This window comes from Macrobrachium nipponense, chromosome 26 (genome assembly GCF_015104395.2).
Source record: "Macrobrachium nipponense isolate FS-2020 chromosome 26, ASM1510439v2, whole genome shotgun sequence".
Taxonomy (NCBI): Eukaryota; Metazoa; Arthropoda; class Malacostraca; order Decapoda; family Palaemonidae; genus Macrobrachium; species Macrobrachium nipponense.
The window spans coordinates 7322164-7344116 of NC_087215.1; the positions used below are offsets into that span (position 1 = coordinate 7322164).

General features: G+C 36.2%; 1 long non-coding RNA gene across 1 annotated transcript in view; it reads right to left on the minus strand.

Moving 5' to 3' along the window:
- Positions 1–2056: 2056 nt before the first annotated feature.
- The window catches only part of LOC135199766 (uncharacterized), a 37772-nt gene continuing 17875 nt past the window's right edge, over positions 2057–21953 (minus strand). Inside the window, exon 3 of the long non-coding RNA XR_010311113.1 lies at positions 2057–2161. This is a non-coding gene — a long non-coding RNA (uncharacterized LOC135199766). The remainder of the gene's footprint in view (positions 2162–21953) is intronic.

A 21953-nucleotide genomic window follows, 5' to 3' on the forward strand; every position in this document is an offset into this window, starting at 1 on the left:
GTTATTCCATTAATCGACTACTTCCATTGAGACGTAGAATCTGCCGTGATCATTTTGATGAGGTTTGTCATCTCCGTCATTGAAATCAGTTTCATATAATATTATTTCGTAAAGCGTCCTGCGATTGGTATATATTGGGATAAAATCGTTCTTCGTCGCTCGCCCAGCCTGATAGAAACGGGTGCTTCAGGTTTTATATTTTCATAAAGCAAATTACATCTCTAGGTCTCGATGTTGAAATAAATTTACGAGTCCTTAAACACTCACTCGAGCGTTGTAAACTATCAAAGACGAGTATTTATGTCGTATCGGATGATCTGAATGTTCACGTTTGACAGTTACTATAATATAACAATTTTAAACTTTTTATCACGATGAAGGGATAGAAAGAATATATCAACAGTTCCCAACCTTGCTTCACTTATCCGTCTTTAAATTAAGTGAACACCCTCTCTCTCTCTCTCTCTCTCTCTCTCTCTCTCTCTCTCTCTCTCTCTCTCTCTCTCGGGAAACTAATTTTTCTGCAACTGGATGACGCTTTCAAGTACTGATTAAACGTACGCAAAGTAATTTTTTATCATTTCTTAAAATCTGATTGTTGACGGACAGTTTGGTTCCTTGAAGATTATGTTGCCAAGTAATGGCACAAACGCACACTCATAAACACACACACACACAGACACACACACACACATATACACACACACACACACACACACACATATATATATAATATATATATATATATATATATATATATATATATATATATATATATATATAGATAATGAGCATGTGTGATATTGTGCACAAACGAACCAACGTCTCTGTTAGACAGACAAACAACCACACCCACACACACACACACACACACACACACACACACTAAGAAAGAGATGTTCATCCATCCCTGTTGACAGTGAAGATGTGCAGTGTTAATGAAGGAGGGGAGATTCGCATCTTGTTCAAAAGATGAAAGAAGAGGGATTCCACGGAAATGTCATTCATGGGAGGGGGAACTAATTGAAAAACTGCTCAATTCAAAAAGTTGGGCGTTTTCAATCTGTAATATATTTCTACCTCTTTATTTCATGCGAGTGTGGATGCGATCATATATATGACACAAAGACACATGGAAATGATGCGTGGGATGTGTACAATAGCGAGTTGCAATAAGATAGAACGGCTATTCAGTCACTAGAATTAATAGCTACGTCAGGCTGTGATGATCACTTTCCAAGAAAAAGGAGAAGCAATTAATCAACTGACGTTTCGTTCTCTGTATATGCAAAGAAATAAATAAATTAATTAACTAATAATTAATAATAAATAAATAAATAAATAAGTAGTTAAAGGCTCTCCTTAAATTGACCAGAAAAAAATTCGTAATCTTTATATGTCAAGAAAACAGACCGTATTCTTTTATATCCCAATAAGTCGTCGGACCCTTTGTTACAAAGGAAAAAGTCTTACTCATTATACGCCCAAAAAAGTCGTATTCTTTCTATGAAAAAAAAAAAGTCTTACTCTTTATATGCCAAAAAAGTTGTATTCTTTATATGACAAAAAAAAGTCTTGCTCTTTATACGCCCAAACAATATGCAAAAAAAAAAAAAAAAAAGTCGTACTCTTTATATGAAAAAAAGGCTTACTCTTTATATGCCCAAAAAATCTTACTCTTTATATATTAAAAAAAGTCGTACTCTATATGCCCAAAAAAAGTCGTACTCTTCATATGCAACCCCCACTCCCCAAAATCGTGCTCTTTATATGGCTCCAAAAAAGTCTTACTCATTATATGCCAAAAGAAAGTCAGAGAATTCAAAATGCAAGAAGTCTGATAGGAATAATTAGATTTTGACGCAGCAATTCCATTTACAGACTATTGGTCACCACTTATACTATAAATATCTGTATCCTAATATTCATAGCACTCAGAGACAGGCGTCCCTGGTGAAAAAGAAAGAATGATGCGTTTCCAACAACATATTACTTCCAAACATCTGTAGAACTCCACATTAATGGTAATTTCTACACTTACTGAAGACTTGACGACCAATCTTACCTGGCTAAGTGGAGGAGTCGTGTGGAAGTTCCACCAGAGGAAAGGCCAAGGAGGCGGACTATCACAGAGGCCCTTTGGGTCACTCGCCGTTGACGACTGAAAAGAAGGAAGAAATGATATTATCTATCTTTCAGATAATGTTGACATCATCTTTAGGAGAAGGATGAAGGTCAATGGTCAATAATAATAATAATAATAATAATAATAATAATAATAATAATAATAATACAAATGGTTTTCTCTTCTCGCAAGAGTTCTCGAGTCTCCTATCATACTCTCTCAACTTGGCCCAAAAATATTTGAGTTCTTGTCTGGATGCCGTTTTGGGGGCCCCTGGTAGTTTTCGTCAATATGCTCGACTGTTCACTTGAGAAATTGAGTTCAACGCTGTGAAACGATATGCAAAAAGTTAAAGTAAACACAAAATTAAGAATAACTAGACTTACAAATACGAAAACATCATTTGCTTGTATAAGTTCAATGTTTTGCCAATCCAGACCAGGTTTTTCTTTAACACACACCCACCCCCCCACCCCACACACACCACACACATAATATATAAAAAAATGTATATAATAATATTATATATATATAATGTATATATATATATATATATGTATATATATGTATATGTATATATCAATATATAAATATATATATATATATAATCTATATATATATATATAATATATATAATATAATAATATATATAGATATATATATATATATATATATATATATATATATAATATATATATATATATATATATATATACACACACACATTCATATACTGCGTGTGTGTGTCTTTGTGTGTGTACTCAGATGAAACAAAGAGTCTCATCCTTCTTTTTCACCAAACTTTGTCTAGAGGACTTCATCACCGTTAATGAAGGAGAGGGGGGGGAGGGGGGGGGGGGGGGGCGAGGCATGTTGTTCGAGAGAAAGGAGTCGAAAGTAAAGGGGGCGGTTTTGAGCAAAAAAAAAAAAAAAAACTTTTGATGTCTGCAGACGTCTCACTTCGGGAGGCGGAGTTTTACACAGATGAGAGAGAAAAAAGTATTCCGACGAGAGAATTCGCTAAAATAATGACTCCCTCATATTGCATTCAATTATTCATTGTAGTCAAGCATCCCCTACCTGTAAAATACTTTTACGTATAAGGAGTTTTATATATTGCTGAAGTGCACACGTTCTGCTTCCATTGTATGTGCAGGAATTTCATGAATGGCTCTCAGGTGCCTCACTGGAACGGCGAGTTTATTTTAGGGATACTGAGGAATATTCGTGAATGCCTGATTCGTAGTCATAAAGTGTCTCAGATTTCACACACATCACACACCATACATACATACAATACATACATAATACATATATATATACATATGTATATATATTATAATATATATATATAATATATATATATATATATTATATATATATACTCATATACAGGTACAATCATGGTACACACACACACACAATATTTATATATATATATATATATATATATATATATCTATATATTATATATATATAAATATATATATCATATAAATAAATATATATCTATATATATATATATATATATATATATATATATAATCTTATTATATATATATATTTATAATTATATATATATATACATATATATACGTATTCTGTGAATAATTTTCAAATTCACAGTCTTCTATATAAAACAATATAAACAAGCACCCAGTACCTGGTAGGGCGTTCACATCGTCATTGCCCAAGAAATATCTCTTGGAATACAAGATCTATAAGTTCTAACACACGTTTCGCACCCATCTTAAAAACTCCTAATCACCCTCAACACTCGTACTTAGGTCATGCAAAGTCCACCCTGGAATTATTAAAAGACTGTGCGTGTGTATGTGACTTTTGGATAATTTGTCATTCATTCCTTCGATGCGCAAATGCTTAAATATGCACACATACAAATGCCACGTCTGTAACATACGACTGTTTCGTAATATACGACTGTTTCGTAATATACGACTGTTTCAACATCCATATTTACAGTACCTTCATTCTCAGCCCAACAAACGAATATATACTCTTTTTTATTATACAAACCTGAACCAAGCCCCATATGGTCCCAAAACGTCTATAGTAAGGTCGATAACCTCTAAAATATATTATATATGTTTGGGAGACCGGTAAAGATTAATGAATTACTGAGGGGAACGAGAGAGGTCGAGAAGACGAGGGGAAATGGACTGTCAAATCTGAGGGGAAAAGGTCGAAGAAATCATAAAGGGATGGAGGGTAGAGATAGTTGGAGGAAGTGACTAAACAGAGAGAGAGAGAGAGAGAGAGAGAGAGAGAGAGAGTAGAGAGAGAGATGAGAATTAGACGAGAGAGAGAGAGAGAGAGAGAGAGAGAGAGAGATCATTTAAATGAACTGTATCGCCACGAGTGTTGATTATATAAAATAAAAAACGTTTTGAAATTACTGATTAAAAAAAGGCTCTCTTGAGAAAATAAAAAGTTGTAAGCTTAAATGATATAATATCGATGAAAGATTAAAATTTGATAATATCGGCCAACTCAGTGCTTTCGATAGAAAGCAATAAGGAAGTGAAAGCAAGCGCAAACTTTCTCATTCTTTCTTTAATACGCTCCTTTGCAAGAGCGCCGAACGATCATTTAATGAGATTCCTTTTACAATTTCCAAACCATCATTGAATTTGCATGAATACCATTGAAGTGAGTAAAACGCACTTACTCCTGATCTTTTCATTTGTTGGAACATTCAAATTCCTTAACTATTCACACCTGAGGTTGCTCTCATATGTGAACCCGGAAGGTTTTCACTGTAAAATGATTTTTCCAGATCATACTTATGGATTTCTTTGTGTAGGTTTTTGTTGTTAAACCAGTCTTTAAAAAAGATTATTTTTACTATATACGAAAGCTAAAGACGAAACTTGATAATATTAAAATGAAATCATTTCCAAATCCCAATGGAGGTAATTAAAGCTGGATTTCCCCATTCGCCGAAACCGAATCGTATTTTGCCATTACCTTCGTGACCACAATTGAAAAAAAATTGCATGAATCCACATAAGTAACTTATCTATATTCATACAGAGGCCGGATGAAATTCGTTTACAAATACGGTAGAGTTACGTGACAGTAACGTATTCCACCCCAGATATTCAGGTCTCTCAAAGAATTCAAAAAAGCATCTGTGAAATTCATTTCTGAAAAATGACCAAGAATATCAGCAAATTATATTTGACTACCAGCCTTTTCCAACATCTACTGAATACTTTAAATATTGATCTATTTCCTCCGTAGAAGATAAACACTATCTTTCCCAAAATCTCGAGGACGAAGTCACCGAGCCCAAACCCCGTTACAGTGGACCACTCAGGCTAAATAACGTCCGCTGAAACTGAAACGCCACGAGTGAGGTCAATGACCTCGTAATCTATTGTTATTCATTTGAAAGGCGGCGAAGATAAGGAGACAACGAGGGCTCAGGGAAAGGATGTGGAAGAAGACGAGGGAGTTCATGGCTAGAACGAAGAGAGAGAGAGAGAGAGAGGAGCAGAGAGAGAGAGAGAGAGAGAGAGAGAATATTCGTAATCACGCGTTTTTCGTGGTTTAAATACAGTAGATAAAGTCATAAAATGCTGCAAAAAAATGAGAGAGAGAGAGAGAGAGAGATGAGAGAGAGAGAGAGAGAGAGAGAGAGAGAGAGAGAGAGAGAGAGAGAGAGAGAGAAGAGAATTCTTCTACTGAATTACAAAGAAAGAAAAAAGAAAGGGTTTCACGAGGGATATAGAATTAAGATTGAATAAGATTACATGTGAGCGCGAACCATAATTATGTCACTTCTGTTGTTGATACAAATAATGGTGGACCGTGGAGGGGGTTCTCGAGGGAAAGATGAAGAGGAAGTAGGGAAGAAGTGAGGAAAACTCTCTCTCTCTCTCTCTCTCCCTCTCTTGTTTTGTTCGCTCTATGAATGACGCAGAGGGAAACGGCGTTCATACTTACGAATTTTCCGATCCTCATCCACTAATTAACGAATTTCAATTCTTCTCGCTAAAGAGAGAGCGTGAAAGGAAGATTTTCGATTCCTCTCGCTAAAGAGGGAGCTTGAAAGGAAAGCGCCAGATGTGTTAGTAGTCGGTGGAGCTGTTCATTAACGTCGTTTAATTATGGACGACGAAAAACAGTCCTCTGCTTTTGACAACCGAACGCTGCCTTTCTGAATTCATTGACATTTTTAGGGCAATTACGCATTTATCTCTACAAACAAAATTCAGTGGCTTAATAAAACTTTTATAAGAGAACCTACAGGATCGTTCAGAAACGCAAATGGGTCAAATACATTTAATTATTTTTAATATACCGCCAAGTAAAACATGAAATCCTTCCTGGCTACCTAGCAGCAATTGCGAAAAGCATTTTCAGCCTTGCAGAGACTTGAAAAGAACTTCCCTTCGCAGGGTAACCCAGCTTGATGAGAAAGTCTCGAGCTGTTATTCCTTAACTTCGCCTACTATAAACGTCTCAGGTCCTGCTGCCACGATTGTAGGACCACTCACTGGGTCTCGAGTCAGGCTTAGACGAAAGACACTGAAGATTTTCATTCCAACATTTTTGTTTGTTCTGTGATTGAGGGTTGCTGAACTTTCATGAGGAGTTATGTGGATGGGAATTGAATTGAATATAGCATTTAGGCCAAAGGTCATTCAGCGCTGAAACGGAAAATGACATTAAAAGGTTTGAAAGGTGTTACAGGAGGAAAACCTCAAAGCAGTTGCACTATGAGTCAATTGATAGGAGAGGGTGGGAAGTCATACGGAAGAAAGAGAATATGAAAGGAGGCACAGTAAAAGGATCGAAAGGGGTTGGTTGCAGATAGGGGCCGAAGGCGCGCTGCAAAGACCTTAAGTAATGCCTACAGTGCACATCATGCGGTGTGCAACTGAATGGCGCACTAGGCTCCTACGGGTATGTGGATGTGGGATATTCAATAAAATAAGACATCATGTCATCTGGGGCGAGTCGTTATCTTTCTCGTGCTGTCATTAATCATTTGGGAAGTGACTAAAGATGAAAAAAGAAGAATTTAATAAAATGTGACCTGTCTAGAGCTCATATTTTATCTACCTGAGTTACGCCAAGATGTCTCAGCTTATTACCACTCCTTTGTGTATAAATTTTTTCGCATTTCTGAGTTTCATTCATTATATATATATATATATATATATATATATATCTATATATATATATATATATATATATATATATATATCTATATATATAATATAATATCATATATATATATATATATATATACCACACATATACACACATTTATATGCATACACACATATATAAACATATATATATATATTATATATATATATAAAAATAAAATATTATTATTATATATATAAAGAGAGAGAGAGAGAGAGAGAGAGAGAGAGAGAGAGAGAGAGAGAGAGAGAATCAACCTTTCTAAAGCATTCTAACCCCCCCTCCACCCCCTCCCCATCACACTGATAAAGGTAGAAAAAAGCGCATCATATTCTCGTAGGGGCATAATGGCATATAAAATGTAAAACCGGCCAGACCAAATTCAGCGCCTCTATCGTCGTGTACCACAAAGGCGAATTCCCCGTGCAGCCCCTTTTCCAGATCCCTTACTCTCTGAGCTAAGTAGGAGGAAAGGACAGAACACAGAAAGGGATGGTGGAAAGGTAAAGGTTAGGAGCCGAATGAATGGGACAGGAAAATAGGAGATGACGTAAGAGAATAAAAATAGCTGATATAATTTCAAGTCTATCTTTGATGACAGTTCCATAATTCTTACGTCTTACGTAGTCTGAAAATCAAGGATTTTGACTCTCGACAAAAATGGGTTCTGTCTTAGGGTGGAAGCATTAATGAAATGAGCCAAAATTAATATAATATGAATAAAGTACAGCCTGAAGACGGGTGTTCTATAGTAGATTCACATCAACCGTGCATTTGATGTCTAGGTCAGTCCCTTACGACGCTCCTGATTGGCTGTTGATAAGCCAATGACAGGGCTGGAAACTCAGTTTCTCTCGAGGGTTCGCATGGGTAGGATATGTGTTCCACCTCTCCTGAGGGATACGTCTTTCAAAAGTATCCTTCAAGAGATGTGGAACATGTATCCTGCCTATGTGAACTCTCTCGAGAGACTGGGAGTTTCCAACCCTGTGATTGGCTAATCAACAGCCAATCAGGAGCGTCGTAAGGGACTAGCCTAGACATCAGATGCACGGTTGATGTGAATCTACTATAGTAACGAAGGAGAAAAGAACCGGATGGATACGAAAATGGATACAACTACGCCTGAATAGAGGCAAAAACTATACCAAATCGCAATGAATAAAAATGAGCACAATAAACGAAACCAAAATTCCAGAGGTCTGCATATGAAGAGGGCTAATACACCCCTACCAGGCCCCCACCCCAAGGGGGCAGCGGGAAACGAAGGGGAAATGGGGTGGAAGAAGCTAACTGATCCTAAGAAAGGAAGGAAGAAAGAAAGAGGAAAATGAAGTAGTATAAACTGTCAAGAGAAAAAGGCCCAATCTTGACGACGGCGCAAATGACGACTTTTCCATTCAGACCTGTGATGGCTCCCGTCTCCGACATTTACAGGGAAATGGCTTTCGTAGAAAGTTGTTAGGGTGATTTAAATGCGGAGTGAAAAATTGTCAGTATAGACATACACACACGCGCGCGCGCGCAGACAAACAAACACGCTTATTCATACAAATATCTAACTATGTATATATGCGTGTGTGTGTGTGTATGTGTGACGCGAGTATGTGTGTATTACTAATGTAGAGTTTATAAAAACAAGTCATTCCAAGCTTCAAAATATAATTTTAGTCTTGCACGGCGATGCATATATGAATAAAAGAGCCTTTAGCCTCCATGCCATTCAACATGGAGTCACTGTCAAATACACGAAGACCCAACAACGTCATTGGTCTTGGATATACCAATCAGGAACTCCTTTGTACACATTCCAACAGTCCTCTTAACTCCTGATTATGGGTGCTTTCTTTACAGCGCAATTTTGGTCGACACTTCACTGTTGTGCTGATAGATTCTTCAAATGATGGCTAAATTGACATTCGAACTTACATTTCATCAATAAATGATGTCTGCTTCGCTCTGTTAAATTTCCACGTATTTACAATGACCGATGTGTAAAGCTTTAATTTAAGAAATCCTAAGTATTTACCTACAACAGTGAGAAAGGTGGTGGTCCTCATGAGAAACGAAATTATTTTTCGGGAATATCGTAAGATCTAGACAATTCTCGTAGCGATCTCTTCATCAAACTTCTCCCTGATATTTGTTTGTTTGTTTGTATGGTGTTTTTACGTTGCAGGGAATCAGTGGTTATGCAGCAACGGGACCAACGGCTTTACGTGACTTCCGAACCACATCGAGAGTGAACTTCCATCACCAGAAATACACATCTCTCATCCCTCAGTGGAATACCCGAGAATCGAATTCGCGGCCACCGAGGTGGCAGGCCAAGACCATACCGATCACGCCACTGAGGCGCCTATCCCTGCTATTATTATTCCTTGACAGTTCATTAACTCCCTCAACTGGAATCGCTTATGCTTTTCTCCTTGATCTTCACAGAGGCTGCTGTGTCTGCGAGTAATGGCGGATGGAAAATATTAGCACATAAATACAGCCTCCATCTCAAGGCTAGGGGGATTCCATTGTTCATATGGGAAGATGGAAGGCCTGGGATGGAAGATATCTTGAAGGGTAATGGAATGGGATGGGTATTATGTGGGTGGTTAGGGTTTGGATTTAAGGGTGAGGGGAGGAGGGTGCTACTAAAGCATATAGGTGTAACAATATGAAAGGAGGTGGTGATTTTTTTTTACCATGTTTCTCCGTGCCAAGAGAATGTTTAATTTTATGGCTTGGCCTTATTCATCTCCAATTTGATTATCATTTGTATATGAACTAATGTTCCATTGTTTAATTTGATGGCTTGGCCTTACTCATCTCCAATTTGATTATATCTTTGTAAATAAACAAGTTATTCCCAAACAAGGGGGCTCGCTCCCCCTAGCGGCGTGAGGAGGATACAAGGGGGCGTGAAGTCATCTGCTCAAAAGTATTTGTTTAATTAGAAAAATAAAATTATTCAAAGAACAAACAAACAAATAGTTACTTAGAAAAATGTCTCTGGAATGTACTATTATTTAAGTGGCTTTCATTTATTAAAATTTAATACAAACAGAAAATAGTTTTCCTGAACAATGCTAAGAAATAAATGCAAGAATCATTTTACATGAACTAAAGAGGGAGTAGGGGGGGGCATGCGGGTCTACTGGAAGCACAAAGGGGGCGTCAGGTAAGATAGTTTGGGAACCACTGATATAAACTAATGATCTATCCATAATCATCGATATCGTTTAATGTATTTGATGTCCCACAAAACAAAATTTACTGTGAGTCTTTAAGCTCGTCATCACAGGGTTAGAAAATACTGTGTATCACAATAAACCGGCAATATGCTGGCATGGGGCTCTTACTCCTGGGGAGAGAGAGAGAGAGAGAGAGAGAGAGAGGAGAGAGAGAGAGAGATTGAGAGAGAGAGAGAGAGAGAGTATATATATATATATATATATATATATATATATATATATATATATATATATATATATATATATATATATATATGCTCCTGTATAACCTTGAATTCTAACGGAAAAGTTAATGACGCTCATTTTGAAGTTAGCCAAAAATGAAGAAGGAGGCATTCTGAAAAAAAAAAAAAAAAAGACGAGATGTAATTAAGATGATTACAGCAGAATGAAAGCATCGGAGTCCTGTGTTATGAGAATTGAGTGTGTTACGAGTGAGTAACATAGAGAGCGGGTGTGGGGGGGGGGGACGGGGGACTGGTGGTGTGACAATAAAATAGAGAGCTCAATATGTAAGCGCGCGTTGAGTGTATGTATGTTTAGTAAGACATGGAGCGGATGGACGTGGGGGGGGGGGGGGGGGGGGTTTGGGGGGGGGGGGGGGGGGGGGTCATTTTTTTTTTGGGGGGGGGGGGTGGGGGCAGGGACGAACAACCCAAAGGAAAACCGTTCAAGTATCGGAAATCGTTAAGTCGTTTTGGGTTTGGAAGTTAAGTCGTTCATGTTAATGTTGGGAATGTAAATCCATTCCCCGTCTTCGATGGAGAGAGAGAGAGAGACGGAGAGAGAGAGAGAGAGAGAGAGAGAGAGAGAGAGAGAAGCGCAAAATAGGGATTTCCTCTCCTAATAAATGAGTGAGTGGAAATGAAGATGACAATTGAGTTCTGTTGACGATTATCAATAATGAGCGAGTGATTAAGATTGCCGTTGATAAAAGGAGTTACAGAGTTCTAGAAAGGTGATTATATTCGGAGAGAAAGCATCAATAATGCAAATTGAAAGGCTATGATAAATAAAAACCCACCTATCAACTTTTGATATATTAACAAAATAAAGCTCAATATCATGACATACATACATATGTAGTCTATGGATAATGAACATGACGTTTAACTAATAAAAATTCATAAAGAAGAAATTCTAGATTACTACAAACACTGATATACTTGTTGGTTATATGTATGCTGCGCTTCATAAATACACGAATATTACATCCCATTTTTGACTGGAGAGGCGCATCTACGTTACTTTTATAATCATTTCTCCAATGCGTAAGATTTATCCTAGCATCCTATCAACCCTGACATTGTTTCATTTTAGAACTTTGAACTGTAGTGTCGTCTTGAAAGCATATATTCTCACATTCACATTGCACAAACTCCGGTAATAAAATGTCTTATTCCCGTTTCGACGCCCTTATAAATCTCTCTCGCTCTCTCTCTCCTCTCTCTCTCTCTCTCTCTCTCTCTATCTCTCTCTCTCTCTCTCTCTCTCTAGCCGAGAGGCGAATTGTATTACCGTGTCCGCTTCAGAATATGCCTGCATGCGAATGTGCTTGCTTGATTGCTTGCTTCTGGATATCTGCTGCTTGTTTCCGATGGAATGGGAGGATGCAAGGAGGCAACTCAATGCCAAGTCTGAATGGAGTGTGGGCCGGGGGACGGGGGTGGGGGTGGGGGAGGAGGAAGGGAAGAGGAGGAGGGGGGGAAAATATTGCTTAAGAAGGTGGTATGTAATGCAATAGGAAGACCAATGCTGAAGATTATTTTTGAATCATACTAATTACTAAAAGTCAAAATCCGCAGATTGTCAACAGAGACACGTGCCATTCAGATCTCTTACTATTCGCAATGTTTATTTATCGTTTAAAAAAAAAAAAAAAAAAAAAAAAAAAAAAAAAAAAAAAAAAAAAAAAAAAAAACAAAAAAAAAAAAAAAAAAAAAAAAAAAAAAAAAAAAAAAAAAAAACGACGTTAGCTTTACCAATATTCTTGAGAATGTCCGTGAGAGAGAGAGAGAGAGAGAGAGAGAGACGAGAGAGATGAGAGAGAGAGAGAGAGAGAGAGGTCGAAGGGTTTTAGTTACACAACTGCCCAGTTAGCTCAAAATGAAAGTTGTACAGACCTGATCAGAGCGAACGGAGAAATGGATGAACTTTTTGTTACAAACGAAACGAGGGAAAAAAGATATTTTCCTTTTGAAGGGCTGACACTGTTTACAGCCAGCTTTTGAGTGCTAGAACTGTGACCCAAACTCTCAAGCAATCACATAGGAGAAAAAAAGGTATGGGTTTTGTGTTCATTTAATTGCAAAAATGCTGAAATGGGATAATCAATATTACTGATAATCTTGATAATGTGCTATTTCCAATCTCGACAACAGAAACTTTCAGATTAAACCAGCAGCAAGCAGGCACGGGCTCTTGCTTCAAAAGCAGCCTCAATGTCGTTTACAGGAAAAAGACAGTCAAAAGGCCTTGCAGTACTCCCTCGTTCACTTTCCTTCGTGGCATCTTATTATATATATATATATATATATATATATATATATATATATATATATATATATATATATATATATATATATATATATTATATATATATATATATTGTGTGTCTCCGTAAGTGATAACATTCCACAGTGTGAGTCGGCCTGCAACTGTATGGACTTTCCCAATAATATCAATAGGGCGTTGGTTATCAATTTCATATGGCAAAATTGGGGGCAATACCTGTTTGATACGTGAATCGAAAGTCGTTTATGTTTGATTAGTGACATTAGCAGACCCCTCTCCGTCTTCGAGGGGAAAAAAGGGTTGGGGTAAAAAAAAACTGATGGAGAGGAGAGAGGGGAGAAGTCGAATACGGTTTTTCCATCTGTACAGGAATTTGAGAGGAAAATTCCGAACGGTGGCTTGGATTCCACTTGTAATTATCATTAATGAGCGAATGCTAATGGCTGCTGTTGATGACTGAGAGTTGCAAATGCAATTGCACGGGAGGTGTCGTCAACTTTCACTCACCATACAGTGGGGGAGTTCATGGAAATCGAGCTTTGCAAAGACTGTTAAAGAAAGTGAATTAATTTTGTTGAGAAAAGGCAGTTATTCATACACTTTATTCTTTTTTCTGTAAATACTGTATTCTAAAATGTTATCCACATAAATTAATCAGTGCTACTTCTAATTAAAAGTAATGTTATCCACATGAATTGATCAATGCTGTTTCTAATTAAAAGTAATGTTATCACCATGAATTAATCAATGCTGTTTCTAATTAAAAGGAATGTTATCCACATGAATTAATCAATGCTGTTTGTAATTAAAAGGAATGTTATCCACATGAATTAATCAATGCTGTTTCTAATTAAAGGTAATGTTATCCACATGAATTAATCAATGCTGTTTGTAATTAAAAGGAATGTTATCAACATGAATTAATCAATGCTGTTTCTAATTAAAAGTAATGTTATCCACACGAATTAATCACTGCTGTTTCTAATTAAAAGTAATATATAAAGTCTGGAATCGTCTAATTACGAAACACCAAATGTTTTGTCCATAGATAGAACCCACCAAAGCAACACAGTGCCACTAAACTGCACGGGTGGAATATGCTTTTCGACGAATGGTCACCTTTCCATTTTAATTCTCCAGTATGAGAGAGAATGCCGGGGACATTCTTCCTCAACTTCGGCACATGTCTTATCCCCTATTTCGATGCCGTAAAGACCTCCGTTCTCGAGGAGAGAGAGAGAGAGAGAGAGAGAGAGAGAGAGAGAGAGAGAGAGAGAGAGAGAACTAGAGTATGTTTGGATACCGGAAGCCTGCCTGGGCTGAGATGAAGTGCCTTCACGTGTAACGGGAAGTAATTTGTCCGGAGTTCCTATAGACATGTGGGAGGGTAATGCTGTCAATACTCCAAAAGCAAAACACTGGGAAAGGTCTCGTACCTCTGGAAGTTTATTGACTTAATTATAAAGATATATATCAGGACCTACTGATGATGGATTCTGGTTCTGTTCTGAGACGTCCCAGTCGTATTGCTTTTAAAATTCATCTTTAAATATTGTATCTATTTGATTTCTATGAAGGCGCTTCATTTGACGTTTCTTTTCAGGTAGCCAGCATACTCTTATTCTATTATGAGAAAATACCTATTCGTTAATAGCTACTCTCCTATCTCTAACGACATCACCAATATCCATAAACTTCTTTTTTTTCGAGTATTGCTATCGCATCGCTTGAAACCATTTTTTTTTTTTTTTTTTTTTTTTTCATACTGATTCTAGTCTATATGACAAGTTGGGCTCCCTAGGGGTGGTAACTCGCAAAGGGTTAACTAGGTACTATCTCGGAACTCTGCTACATAAACGTTACCGTTAATTGCATTTAAATCTTCAAACATCAAAATGCTAATACTATGACAAACGATACAATGAAAAATTATTCTTTATAGCGGAAGTGAGATATTTTAACAATATATCTTGTATGGATGCAAATGCATTTGTTAAAAAAACACATTCTCTTCATATAAGACATCTATGAGCAAATGGCTTCCTTGAGAGCAGTTCTTCACCATAATTACACACAGTAACTACACTTAGATTGTATATTTGCATGGAGCGAATAATGTTGCAAGGGTTTGAATCTTGCAATGGTTGTTGCCCTATGTTTCCTCGGGAGTCACCCGCTGCTGATATATAAAAAATAAACAGTTAAATGTTGTTACAAAAATATAAAAACAGCGCAATACAGTTTTGTATAGAGCTCATGCTTCTATATCCTGAAGCATCGTATCTGTACGTCGTATCTCCTTGAGGATGATTTTGGAATTTACTTTCCGTGAGATCGGAAAGCTAGATCATGGAAGCTTATACATCAATTTATATATGGAATAAGATCCACCTGTGGAAACAGGTAATTTCAGCAGGCTTCCAGATGCTCAAATCTAGCACAGGAACTTTATAAAAAAAGAAAAGAAAATGAAACACTGGTACTATCTACACAAAAAATCAAGTCAAAATTATTTGAATGTACCAAAATAAAAATGAAACCTATAAAAGATGCTAATAAAACTCAGGCCACGAAAACACAATTCCCCAAATTACTCAGACAAAAAAGGGAAAAACACAAAAAATAAATAAAGAAAATAATTAATACGATTACTGCAAAACAGATGTGGCGTGCAGGAGAACGCCATTTAAGAAAAAAATTGCAGATAAAAACTGGAAGAAAAACAAGGGAATGTCAAGTATATAACAATGGCATCATATGGACGCTGGGTTTGATCGCTCAAAAAGAAAAACAAAATATTCTGAAGAGGAAATAGTGGGTGGCTGCCTGTAAGCCTCCAACGTTCCTAATGGTAAAAAAAAATGCATATAGTGTTAAAATTAGAACAAAAAATGCATAAAGTTTTTAAATTAGAAAAAAGCATATAGTGTTCAAATTAGAAAAACAATGCATATAGTGTTCAAATTAGAAAAACAATGCATATAGTGTTCAAATTAGAACAAAATGCATATAGTGTTCAAATTAGAAAAACAATGTATATAGTGTTCAGATTAGAACAAAATGCATATAGTGTTCAAATTTAGAAAAAAAAATTGCATATAGTGTTCAAATTAGAACAAACACACAGCACATACAAACACATACATGAATACACCCGGTCTATGTATGTATGTTAATATATGTCTATTACAAACACACACGCACATTTATAATATATGGTACTATATATATATATATATATATATATATATATATATATATATATATATATATACGTGTATATATTAAAATCATCTCAGTTCACGAATAATCCTCCTCCAGCGCAAACCTTCCCCCCCACACCCCCAGCCCACCCCGCCCCGCCCCTCCCCCAAAACCCTTCTATATCATTCGCAGATCCTTCAGCTGGACAGAACACTATCAAGGTTTTTACAATACAGCCGACACAGTTTCTGATTCTGTAAGGAAAACCCTACTTTTGTTTACATAAACAAACCGTTTAATTCGTCTGGTCTGGTATCTTCAAATTGACACCGAAATAATACACTATGAGCTGACTGGGTTTCTAGTAGAAGTTCCGTAAAGTTCAGAAAGTAGATCAAAAGTTGAATGGTTGTAGGAGAGAGGGGAAGGGCGGAACTTCAATGGTGTGGCAGGGTGGGCAGTTCTAGGGGCATGGAATAGTGTAGGAGTAGGAGTGGTAGTAGCAGTGAAAGACCACACTCCAGATGGCGTTCTTCCCAAACCCAAAGACAGAACTGAAGCGGCGCGTCAGGTTCTCGGGAAATTGGAAATAAAAGGTGTGTGCAAATGGATTCCCTTTTCCCTCACTTGTTTTTTATATCCGTCGGTCGTCATTTTATGTTCCCTTCCCCTCCCCCCCACCCACCCCACAAAAAAAAAATTTAGTGGCAAGTACCTCGTTTGACGAGTGGTTTACGTGCTCGCCTACCGAGTTGGTAGTCCCGAGTTCGATTCCCCGCTCTGCCAACGTGGAATAAGAGGAATATGTTTCAGGGTGATCAGAAATTCATTTCTCGAAATAATGTGGTTCGGATCCCACAAAAGCTATAGGTCCCGTTGCTAGGTGACTGATTAATTTCTAGCCACGTAGGAATATCTAATAGCTTCGGGCCAGCCCTAGGAGAGCTGTTGATCAGCTCAGTGTCTGGTTTTAAACTATGATAGACTTAACTTTTAGTGGTATAGTTTTCCATTACTGATTAACCCATGGTTACTGCTCTACGCGCTCCTGGAACGCCACTAAATTTGTCTTTTCCCGTTTTGCTATAAAAATTACTGTATAATGGAAAGTTGTTCATTTGCGTATTGTTCGTGGAGACTGCATTATCCTACCATTCAGAAAATCACATTCCATCGACTCCGACCAAACCAGGGTCGTTAAAGACGCCGTGTTTACTCGCTGGGTCCGGAAGGAGAAATTCGACGGAGAAAAGGGCAAATAAAAACAGGAGAAATTAAAGAGGCGACTTTGCAACGAATTTGCTATTTATAATTTTGCAGCCGTGAATGCAAAAGGTTTTGTTACTATTTTTCCCTTTCGATTTTGCGTTGGGAAGCGAAGAGGGAGGTTAGTTCACAGGAAAAGATTTTGGCCATCTTACTTACTCTGTTTCTAGATTGGCCTTTATATATATATATATATATATATATATATATATATATATATATATATATATATATATATATATATATATATATATATATATATATATATATATATATATATATATATATATATATATATATATATATATATATATATATATAGTATATAAATTGATCATCACACAGCAAAACCCTGAGTTCCATTATGTAGAGAAAGTTAAGTATATCTTAGTTTTACCAGACCACTGAGCTGGATTAATAGCTCTCCAAGGGCTGGCCGAATAATTAGATATTTTGACGTGGCTAGAAACCAATTGGTCACCTATAAACGGGACCTACAGCTTATTGTGGGTTCCGAACCACATTATATCGAGAAAGAATTTCTATCACCTGAAATAAATTCCTCTGGTTCGCGTTGGCCGAGCCAGAATCCAACTTCGGATCACCTGATTTGTAGCCGAGCGCGAAATCCACTCGTCAACGAGGAACTAATTCTGAAAAAAAGAAAAAAATTATACAAATTACAAATACGCGTATTTCAAGAACTACTATCATTCCTATTTCTTGAAACACATTTAAAGATACGAGTATGGCTGCCGGTAAAGGCTCCATATATATTAATGGAAGAGACAAATATTTACATACACATTTTATATATAATATATATATATATATATCTATATATATTATATATATATATATATATATATATATATATATATAATATATATAAGGATAAAAGACCATAAAACACTATTCTAACATATATTGCAACCATATATTTCGAGCACTTCCTATGGGCCTTTTATCTTTATATTATACTGTTGTATTACAGTAAAAAGACATTTATATAATATATATATATATATATATATATATATATATATATATATATATATATATATATAAAGATAAATGCCACGAAGGAAAAATAAACGAAGGAGTCGAGTCTGCGAGATCTTCGGCTGAAAAGCCCTTTACTGAAGCAGCTACTGACAAAAATACGAGAAAAGACAATACAAGAAGGTTCGTATAACTGACAGATAGGGATTATAAAAGGATTAGTGCCTAGAATCCGACACACCTGGAAGATAAGAAACCTTCCCAAACAAGCATAAACAAAGGGTGCAATTAAAGGTTTAAGACAATCATCTCAGATACAATCTCCAGACAATTAAAGGATTATAGGTGACAGCTATACGGAAACCTGGTAGACAAAAACATATTCACAAAAAATGACAGACATACATTACAATAAAAAAAAATTTTAATAACTCTAAGCAACTGATTTTTATTTAAGTCATAAGTAATATATATTTGAGGTCATTCTTAAAAACATGTTACAGATACAAGGGTCTAAATGAAAAACCCGGCCACGAACTAACATTGAAATTACAATGAAAAGTAAGTTGTATTAAAGCAGATTCTAAAAAGATTTCGTGATAAGACATCTCTTGACCGTGCAATACTGAACTGTCAATCCAATTAATTCGGTGGTTGTTTTCACTTAAATGAATAAATAATGCATTAGATTTTGACCCAGTTTTTACAGAGTATTTATGCTGGCTTAGCCTTACTTCTAAGCCCTTGCTCGACTGTCCGAGGTAGAATGAGGGACAATCCATACATGGAATTTTATATATTATGTTGTTGCTTTCTCTGGGGCCATTTTTATTAACATTCTTTTTAGTGTGTTATTATAGGAAGAAACAAGGTTGACATTAAAACCTTTTAACAATGGTTTAATGGTTTCAAATCCGTTAAAATAAGGCAAACTGAGAATGTTCTTAGAATTTTCTTTCTGTGTGTTTGTTTTTCAGTATAAAACTTTTTGTGGGCTTTATTATAACAAATGTCCTAATATATGTGAAGGATAGCATAAATTCTTTCCCTATTTTTCTTATGTATTCAATTTCTTGATCCAAATATTGTGGACTGACAATTCGCAATGCTCGTAAAAACATAGAGGAAAAAAGAAAAATGATATTTTTATATTAAGATGGTGGCTGAGAAGAAATGAAACATAAGTTAAGTTGTTAGTCGGTTTTCCTATAAATACTGAATTTACATTGAAATGGTTCTCTATGTATCAAAACGTCTAAGAAAGGGAGGCAATTGTCTTTTTCTAATTCTAGAGTAAACTTAATCGATGGTACCTGGTTATTTAATTTAGAGCCTAAATCATTTACATCAATACCGACAGGAAAGAACAGCTAAACAATCATCAACGTAACGATACCACTTTACAGGAATATGAATGATATTAGGTAAGTAGCGTTTTCGAAGAATTCCATATACAGGTTTTGAGAGCAATGGTGATAAAGGATTTCATTATTGCCATGCCAAAAAAGTTTGTTGATAAAATTCACCATTGAATATAAACTTACAATCACAAATGCACAAACTCGTGAGTGAAATAATGTGACTTATAGGTAGAGGTAATTCATGCGAGTTAGTTCATTGCTAAGATATTCTAAAATAGAGTCTATAGGGACTTTAGTAAAAAGAGAGAACATACGTCAAAACTAACGAATCTATCAGTAGGGCAAAGAGTAAGTTTTGTATAATTTATCAACTAAATCTAGAGAATTATATATATGAGAATCGGAGATGGTTCCAAGTAACGGGGACAAGATCTTAGTGATATATTTCGAGAGTTATATGAAATTGAACCAACAGTACTAATAATAGGCCGCATAGGGTTATTTTCTTTGTGCGTTTTGACTAATCCATATAAGTAAGGTAGCGAAGGAGAATTGACTGACAATTTGCCTAGTAGTTCTGTTTTATCTTTAAGGATACTTTTCACTATGCTATTGAAGTTTTTTATGACTTGATCAAGAGGATTTTTTGTTAGTTTTTTATAAGTTCACATCATCATCCAGTAGGGCTTGCTACGTGATATGTAGTCAGCTTTATCTAAAATTACTATACTATTTGACTTATCAGCTTTTGTGATGTGGATAGTATTGTCCTTTTTAAGATCGGTCAAACTTTTCTTATAGCGAGCAGGGAAGTTACTTTCATGCTTAACATTGGCAGCTCCGTAAACAATACCTTTGATCATGTCGACATGATTTTGAGGAAGATCACAATATTTTCAAATTTACTTAGGGATGACCCAATCATTAAAGCCGAAGGTCTACTTGTTGCAAAGAAAGATAAACCATATCCAAGCGCACTCACACAACATTTTCACTTATTTGTTTACTAGATAAGTTAACAACACAATCTTGACGTGCACAATTAGTCCAATCACTGCTATCAATAAGATTTTTTTTAGTTTTCTGTCGAGTTTCCTTTTCAGGGCATCTGTAGTCCTACGTAGTTTTTCGTAAATTTCCCGTCGCAGCGAGTCCTTCCAATCAGCCGGGATAGAATGATTGAAAGAGATCCTTGTTCTTTCCAGTTCCTTGAATTTTTCTTTCTCTTCTTGCTTGGCGGCCTGCTATGTGCTGTTTCAACATCATGGCACTAAATTCATTGAATGGGTGATTGTCATATCTTCTAGACGGCGTGGCAGCAAGGATTTAGGGAGCACTTGTTCAGAAAGGCACTCTTCAGGAACTTAAGGACGAATTCTGGTTGAATGTGCAGCCACAAGAGACTTGGAGAAGGTAGTGACAACACATCTCAAAAGAGGAAACAGGATAGCGAAAGTAAACGTGGCCCTCATTATGTATAACAGAATCACGAAAGTTAGGAACGTGATAAATCCATAAATAAAGATAAATGCCACGAAGGAAAAATAAACGAAGGAGTCTGCGAGATCTTTCGGCTGAAAAGCCCTTTACTGAAGCAGCTACTGACAAAAATACGAGAAAAGACAATACAAGAAGGTATGCGGCCTATTATTAGTACTGTTGGTTCAATTTCATATAAACTCTCGAAAAATATATCACTAAGATCTTGTCCCCGTTACTTGGAACCATCTCCGATTCTCAATATATATAATTCTCTAGATTTAGTTGATAAATTATACAAAATTACTCTTTGCCCTACTGATAGATTCGTTAGTTTTGACGTATGTTCTCTTTTTGTTACTAAAGTCCCTATAGACTCTATTTTAGAATATCTTAGCAATGAACTAACTCAGCATGAATTACCTCTACCTATAAGTCACATTATTTCACTCACGAGTTTGTGCATTTGTGATTGTAAGTTTATATTCAATGGTGAATTTTATCAACAAAACTTTTTGGCATGGCAATGGGAAAACTTTATCACCATTGCTCTCAAACCTGTATATGGAATTCTTC